The sequence below is a fragment of the Dermacentor andersoni genome, chromosome 3 (assembly GCF_023375885.2).
Source record: "Dermacentor andersoni chromosome 3, qqDerAnde1_hic_scaffold, whole genome shotgun sequence".
Classification (NCBI taxonomy): domain Eukaryota; kingdom Metazoa; phylum Arthropoda; class Arachnida; order Ixodida; family Ixodidae; genus Dermacentor; species Dermacentor andersoni.
The window spans coordinates 175,940,870-175,949,625 of NC_092816.1; positions in this window are offsets into that span (position 1 = coordinate 175,940,870).

The following is an 8,756-nucleotide window of genomic DNA, read 5'->3' on the forward strand; positions in this document are numbered from 1 at the left end:
GAAAATCTAGGTTGGCCCACCTCCATATCAACCCCAAACTAACGCTGGCCCACCCTTCAATCACCTCAAATTTAGGATGGCCCACCGCAAATCACCCCCAATGAGGTTAGTCCACCCATATATCACCCCTCAATTCAGCTTGGCACAGCCGCACGTCACGCCCATCGTTAGGTTAGCCCGTCCCCATGTCACCCCCAAATTTAGGTTGGCCCACCCCATATCATCCCCAAATCCAGGTTGGCCCACCCCCATATCAGCCCCAAACTTAGCCTGGCTCACCCATCTATCACCTCAAATTTAGGTTGGGCTACCCCCATATCAGCCTCAAGTTCAGCTTGGCTCATTACCATTTCACTCCAAATTTAGGTTGGGCCACTCCCATATCACCACCAAATTCAGCTTGCCCCATCCCTGTATCACGCCCAAATTTATGCTGATGCCACATCCAATTTCAATTTGGCCACCCCACCCATTTTAATGAAGACCTATGTATTTATATGGGAAATTGGAATACAGACATGATTTTGCACGATTTAGCTACCAAATTTCTGGGGTACTCGCCAAAGAATGCTGTGCATTAAAAGCAAATGCACCAAACGAAGGACGCCATATGTTGATCCTCAATGCTGACGGCTAGCCAAGCTAACTTCTCTGTAGTGCGACCGGGGCAGACACAGCACGAAATGGTACGGATTCATACAACTTGGTTGTGGGCAACACATTAACAGTAGCTATTAATCCAGACGCTGCACATCTTCTAGTTGGTACATTTTTTATTTGGATGAATCTTTAGAAATAACTAACGTTCGGGCAGCGACCCTTTCTTCCACACGAATGTTACATAGGAATGGCACTGGCCACCAGGCGGCATTGTGGCCCAGGTGCACCTGATTCGCTCGGAGTGTGTGCCATTAGTGACAGCCGAAAATCGAAGAAAACGGACCTTCCAGAAGAACGCAATAAGAATAGTCATTTTGTTCGCCCAGGTTCCACGCTACAAACACGAAAGCTTTTATTTTTTGTATAACACAAAGCCATGTGCAAGCTTCTAGTTATGATGTCCAATGAATAAAATCTTTAAAAAAGCGATGCCTTAACAAATGAACACGACAAAGCTATGTTTTAAGACGAAAAAATTTAAAACATAATACTTCAAGAGCAGCACTGGAAAAACAGAACCGAAAGCAAGCCTTGAGTTTTGTGTTTCTGCCATCTGGTAGGAGACTAAAACTAAGTATTATGCGGCTTATAAAAAAACTGCGCTGCTGCAAAACCAGAACCGAAAGCAAATTTTGGGTTTTGTGTTTCTTCCATCTAGTGAGAGACCAGAAAACTAGGTCCTATTCGGCTTAAAGAAAAGAGCGAAGGGGGAATCGAACAGCGGCCACCGTGACGCGGGACTATAGGTGCGCGCGATTCGACCACTCGGCCACGGCTACCGAGGCCTCGCTAAGTGCTACACTCATGCTTTTAAAGATACCACGTGAATTTTTATGACAGTGTTACAAAAATCGCTTTTGGGAACAGTGTTGCGCCATGTGGGGAGAGTCGAGATAGGCATCAATCCAAAGCAGATTCTCCGGGCTACATACGCTGCACTGGGTATTACGATAGAGGCCGTAGTTTTATCACAGACATCATTCTTGCCTTGCAAATCGAGTAAAAATTTTCGTCGTTTCCAAAGGCATCCATTGCTAAATCTTTAACTGCTGTGGGAACAGAATTCTTACGTGCCATAGCGTGATCACTGCATTTGGCTCGTGTGGATTGTCTTCCAGAACACGTCTGTCACCTGCCTTTTTCAATATTCGACCTGCAGCTTTGTTATTCGCGAAAAACCCGCTCGTTCCAATGAAAACGCGCTAGCTTCGTGCCGGGCCCGCTTGGGGCGCTAGTTGGTACGTGTCTAGAAAAGCTGGATATGTTTGTAATTATAGTACACATAAATTGAAGTGAATTATCTGGTCACTAATATACTCGAGGATAAAACAGTGTTGTTTCATCATTTGCGCGTTGAAATTACACAAATCTACCCTCTACAATCACTAGTGATGCAGCTGCAGTCGTAGAAGTTTGTGTCACAAACGATTATTCTGTTCATGCCTAAAGTGGCTTTTTGATTTCTGCCGTGAGTGATCACATTTTAATTTTCTGTTTCGTCCAGACAGGGCACTTGCTCTAAGCAGGCCTCGTACTTGCGGCCTCGTAGTTCCCGAATGGCACATCCACGCCTGACACGGCGTAGTATTTCTCAATGGTTACACCATTGTGGTTTCGGCATCACCCGCACGCATGCGGCCATAAACGCGGCTAGCTATACGATAAATTTTCGGCGTACTTGAACAATACTTTAATGTAGTATGGAAAAAGAAATTAAATGAGAAGGCATAAAAGGTTGCGCATGCATCTCAGTTCGCACGCCTCGGCAGCGCGTTTAGAGAATTAGTACTGACTATTTTGTGAACCTTACGTCCCTAAAAATGTCCTTGATTCGTCCGCGATAGATGCCTTTAGCTAATCGCGATGGGTAACTCAATATAGAGCGATTTCTAAACATTTCGGGCCTCGTAGTTCCGGAATCGCACATCCACACCTGACACGGCATAGTATTTCTCAAAGGTTCCAACATCGTGGTTTCGGAATCAGTACCACGCATGCGACCATAAACGCGGCTAGATAAGCGATACATTTTCGGCGTACTTGAACAATACTTCAATGCAGTGTGGAAAAAGAAAGAAAATGAGAAGACATCAAAACTAGCGCCTGCATCTCAGTGGGCATGCCTCGGCAGCGCGTTTCGGGAATTTCTGGTGCCTATTTCGTGAATATTACATCCCTAAAAATGTTTTTGATTCGTCCGCGATAGATGCCGTTAGCAAATAGCGATGAGTAACTCAATATAGAGCGATTTTTAAACGGTTCCGGGCTCGTAGTTGCAGAATGGCACATTGCTGCTGACACGGCATATTATTTCTCAAAGTTTCCATTATCGTGGTTTCGGAGTCACCCGTACGCATGCGGCGAATATGCCGCTAGATATACGACACATTCTCGGCGTACTTGAACAATACTTCAATGTAGCGTGGCAAAAAAAAAGAAAATGAGAAGAAATGAAAAGTGGCGCATGCATCTCATTTGGCACGCCTCGGCAGCACGTTGCGAGAATTTCTGCTGCATATTTCGTGAATGTTACGTCGCTAAAGATGTCCTTGATTTGTCCGCGATAGATTCCTTTAGCTGATCGCCATGGGTAACACAATATAGAGCGATTTTTATACGGTTCCGGCCTCGTAGTTGCGGAATCGCACATTGCTGCTTACGCGGCATAGTATTTCTCAAAGGTTCCAACACCATGGTTTCGGAATCACCCGTAATGATGCGGCCATATACGCGGCTAGATATACGATACATTTTCGGCGTACTTGAACAATACTTCAATGTAGCGTGGAAAAAAAAAGGAAAAAGAGAGGAAATAAAAAGTGGCGCATGCATCTCATTTGGCACGCCTCGGCAGCACGTTGCGAGAATTTCTGCTGCCTACTTCGTGAATGTTACGTCGCTAAAGATGTCCTTAATTTGTCCGCGATAGATTCCTTTAGCTAATCCGATGAGTAACTCAATATAGAGCGATTTTTAAACGGTTCCGGCCTCGTACTTGCGGAATCGCACATTGCTGCTTACGCGGCATAGTATTTCTCAAAGGCTCCAACACCATGGTTTCGGAATCACCCGTAATGATGCGGCCATATACGCGGCTAGATATACGATACATTTTCGGCGTACTTGAACAATACTTCAATGTAGCGTGGAAAAAAAAGAAAATAAGAAGAAATGAAAAGTGGCGCATGCATCTCATTTGGCACGCCTCGGCAGCACGTTGCGAGAATTAGTGCTGACTATTTCGTGAATCTTACGTCGCTAAAGATGTCCTTGATTTGTCCGCGATAGATTCCTTTAGCTAATCCGATGAGTAACTCAATATAGAGCGATTTTTAAACGGTTCCGGCCTCGTAGTTGCGGAATCGCACATTGCTGCTGACACGGCATAGTATTTCTCAAAGGTTCCAACATCGTGGTTTCGGAATCACCCGTAATCATGCGGCCATATACGCGGCAAGATATACGATACATTTTCGGCGTGCTTGAACAATACTTCAATGTAGTGTGGCAAAAGAAAGAGAATTAGAACAATAAAAAGTGGCGCATGCATCTCAGCGGGAGGGGCGGCAACGATGGAAGGTGGCAACGAGGGAATACGTGGTGCCAGAGCCATTTTCAATGTCCGTCCCTTTCTCGATTACAAACGTTCTGTTCTTAGTACGAGTGGTGAATTCGCTGTTATAGGAGTCTAATCTTCTAGTAAAGCTATTTTAATTTTTTTTCTTTTAGCATCCCTTCCGGGCTGCAGATGACGCGTATATACAAGCATAGAGAGATATAGCGCACATCTCAAAGAGGTAAAAAGACAACCAAATAGAATTGCAAAACCGCTTTGTCACGCGAAGTGCACAATATCTCGACTCACTAGATTCGCCTACAACAATGCATCGCAATCCTCGAGCCATCGAGGTCACATGACTTGACCAGCGGCCATTCAAAGAACTGCCTAAGAAGGCTTCTTTCCTTTACGTAGTGGAATTTCGACAACAATAGATTCTGCGTATGAAACTGGGTCAACTGGCAGTTGGCTCACGTGATGATTGCCAAGCAAGACGATATTATCGTAATTAGAATTTCATTCAAATAAATATGCACTCGAAAGAGCACTATGTTCTTTCGAAATGAGTTTGTTCCGATTGCACTTCATTTTATTTGGGGAATCTAGGTTTACACTTCCATGGCACGTCTCTTGCGGTTCATATACCCGGAAAAGGTGATTATTTAGGCATGAGCCTTCACACTGCATTGAAGTACTGACAATCCCAGTCACAAATTTGTGTTGCCAATGTTGCTTCAATTTCATCGATGCTGAATTTTAGGTAGCCGCTTATGACCGGTACGTTGTCACGTAGTGCCTGTCTAATCGTTTTAGTTTTTGTGAACGCCTCGAACAGGGCAACCGCAATGGTACCAATGTATGCAATAATACAAGTGGACCCAGTCTACTCATTCGAGGTCTACCAGTATTCAAGTACGGTTGTTCCTGAAATTTATTTGCAAAAGATAGCAAATCTTACCTGAGAAAACACGGGGAAGGCGGTAGATGGAAATTCAAGACAATGAGGAAAACGAGAACAATGTAAATGCCGGAGCCAACGTTTCGACAACTGGACTTCTATTATTCAAGGCGAGATATGCCTTCCGCGGCACAGTATATATAGGCATGGTTCTTCTAAGGGGGAGCGGGGGCAAGGTGGGTGGATGGGTGCGGCAAAGACAGAGGGTGTGTTATCGGCGGTGACGTAGAACTGAGAATAAAGGAATGCTGCACACAGCACCGGCGGCACCGCTGGTCCCACGGTCAGTCACGTGTCGGCCGTGTGTCAGTCGGTGTGTCAACGGCATGCAAAGCACTCCTCTATTATCTGCTTCGCTGATAGTTGTGGGCCATCGTGTCTTTGGAAGAGATAACGAAAGGAGCGGCAGAAAACTGTGTTCGTGAAAAAAATAAAAATCTACTGAAATGGAATAAATATATAAATACAAGAAAAAAGGAAACAAAGGCAGGGAAAAAAGCCGCTAGGCAACCAAACTGAGCGTTGCTGCCTATAGCTTGAAATTTAGTATAGCGAATACAATCTAAAGCTCCCTACGAAAAGTTTATATCTATTGGTTGAAACGTCTTGAACATATGGATGACGTGTTTGACGATGACGTACTCTGTACTTTCTGTCTCGTTCAGTACGAAAATTTGATGGTAAGATGTGGAGTTTAAGCTCATAAAAGTTATGACCTGGGTGGTTGATATTGTCACGTGGTAGTGACATATGAAGAACACAGTAGCAATACTGTCGAAGTTGAAACTAACATTTATTGGGAGAACCTGTGCCCGCAAAAGGAAGTTACATTTAAAGAACGGCGAAAGCGGCGTACACAGTCGGCGATCGTCAAAGTATGATCAGCGAGTCAAGCGCGTCGGCTTTTATACATCAGTGGTCGAATGTTCCAGAGTATACGCTGGGACCTGCGTGTCTTCCACAAAGTTCTACACCATTCGCGTCGCGCAAACCTGCAATCAGATTACACAAGGTTCGGTGACAGACAGCGGATGGAACCATCGATAACATTCCAGAAACTTCCTATACTTGCAGGTGCGTCCTGCGCTGTGCGATAACATCTTTAGGCGGTAAAACGTAGTCAGCCGATAAAGATAAACAAGTACACTTGTCAATATGCTCAGCGACGGCTTTGTGAAGCTATTTAGCTGTGTCCACGCGATGTTCGTTTAATCTGACGCTCATTGATTGTCCCGTTTCACTGACGTATTGTTTCTTACCGAAGGAACATTCAAGCATAAAATCACATCCGAACTTGTGAAAGTAAAGCTAGTTTTCACTTCGTGTGTACGACTATTTGCGGTGCTTTTATATTTAATGTCACCTTGAAGGCGCCTGCAGGCTTTGCACCTGGGGCGAAAACGTGCTTTTATTCAGTGGAATGATGTTGGCTGACTTTTGTGAGCACTAACATGTCTTTATTGTTTCCGTTGCGGGGATAGGTAACCCTTGGTACATCCAGGAACGCTTTTCTCCGACGCTCGTTACTTGATAATATTGGGCAGTATTTTCGCAGAATGTTGTTTATGTTTGGGAGGGCATTAGAATATTTTGTTTTAAAAGCTGGCGGTCTGTCAGATTCTGGTGTGCGCTGTTTCTTAGTTAACTCCTTCTGTCTCTCCAACCTTGACGCCACATCAGAAGATCTGTCGAGAGTAACTTGTGGATAGTTTTTTTGGTAGCGTTCGTTTAAGGTCATTTAATTGGTAGATATAATCGTTGTCTTCGATGCGGATTCTTCCTATTCTTTCACTTGTCCTACAGAAATCCCTTGCTTGCAGTATCGCGGGTGATGACTGTTGTCGAAATATTGCTGGCTATCCTTAGGCTTCCGTTAAAGTGTCGTTCTCAGTTTTCCGTTTCCTATGTGGATAGTCGTGTCGAGGAAGTTGCTTTCACTCGGAAAGTGGTGAGCTGCAGATTTTATACTCGGGTAAAAGCGATTGAAGCAGCTAATTAGGTCGGCGAACGCGCCTGTGCCGTGTTCCCATGTTATAAATATTGTCACAGCCTAGTAGGAGACGGGAAAGCCGGTGTGGAGGACGTGTAAAAGCACTTTATCAGCGCAGTCAACGCGACTTCGTTGTCGTCTCGGTTTTTCTGCTCGCGCGCTACTTCAGCGTCGTTTTCATCGCCTGGCGCATACCCGCGGCGACCATAGAGGATGTGGCATTTGGCCTTCCTTTTAAAAGGAGGGATCGTCCTGATGCACCAACGTCCGAAGGCTGTGCACAGACGGTGCAAAGTTCAGGTCATGAGGAAAAGTATGGCTTCATACGAAGCACGTGCACAACCTCGGGCAGATGCCGCTGGCATTTGGAGCAGTTATGGCTGTGGGGGACAACTTCATAATTCACATCGCTGATGCGGCGCAGAACTGCGTACGAGCCGAAGTATCTTCGCAGGAGCTTCTCAGACAGCCTCCGCCGACGAATCGGAGTCCAGACCCACACCTGGTTACCGACGTTGTATGTGACGGGTCGGTGCCGAATATTGTAATGTTGGGCATCGTATTCCTGTTGTTCTTGGATTCGGAAACGCGCAAGCTGCGTGGCTTCATCTGCGCGTTGCGTAAGCTCCGTGTGACAGCATTGCGTCCAACGTTGTTGTCACTTCCCGGCCGTAAACGAGGTTGAAAGGCGTCACGCGTGTTGTCTCTTGGCTCGCCGCATTAAACACAAATGTAACGTATGGTATTACCATAAGTTACATACGTTACATACGTTACCATACGTCCCAGTTCTTGTGGTCGACTTCGATGTACATACTCATCACGTCTGCCAGAGTCTTATTCAAACGTTCTGTCAGCCCATTGGTTTGGGGATGATAAGCCGTGGCTTTTCAGTGAGTGGTACCACTTAGTCGCAAAACGGTGTCCAGAAACGCAGCCGTGAACGCAGTTCCTCTGTCTGTTATGGCCAATGCGGGAGCGCCATGCCTTAGGAAGACGGCTTCGATGAAAAATCGCGCTGCTTCGGCTGCTGTTCCACGTTGGATAGCACCTGTTTCGGCGTATAGAGTAAGGTAATCTGTGACGACGATTATCCATCTGTTTCCGGCAGTAGACAGTGGAAAGGGACCTAAAAGGTCCATGTCAATTTGTTCGAACGGCGCTTGCGGTATCTGGACAGGATGCAGCAGTCCTGCTGGCTTGCCGGGTAGGGCTTTACGGCGCTGGCAGTCCAGGCATGTCTGTATGTAACATTTCACCATCGACGCAAGTATTGGCCAATAGTACTTTAGCCTAAGCCTTGCCAATGAGCGGGTGTAACCCAAGTGACCAGCGGTCGGCTCCTTGTGACAGGCATGTAGGACTTCGTCGCGAAGAGATGCGGGAATAACGATTAAGTAGCTGCTGCCACTCGGTGAAAAGGTCTTTTTTGTAGAGAACGTCGTGGCGCAAGCAAAACGAAGGCAGCCCTCTCCCGAATAACCTCGGCACGGTGCTTGTTTTTCCCTCCAAGTAATCGCAAAGAGGAACCATTTCTGCTTCCTCGCATTGGTGGCATGAAACGGCGACAGTATCTACCACGCCCAGAA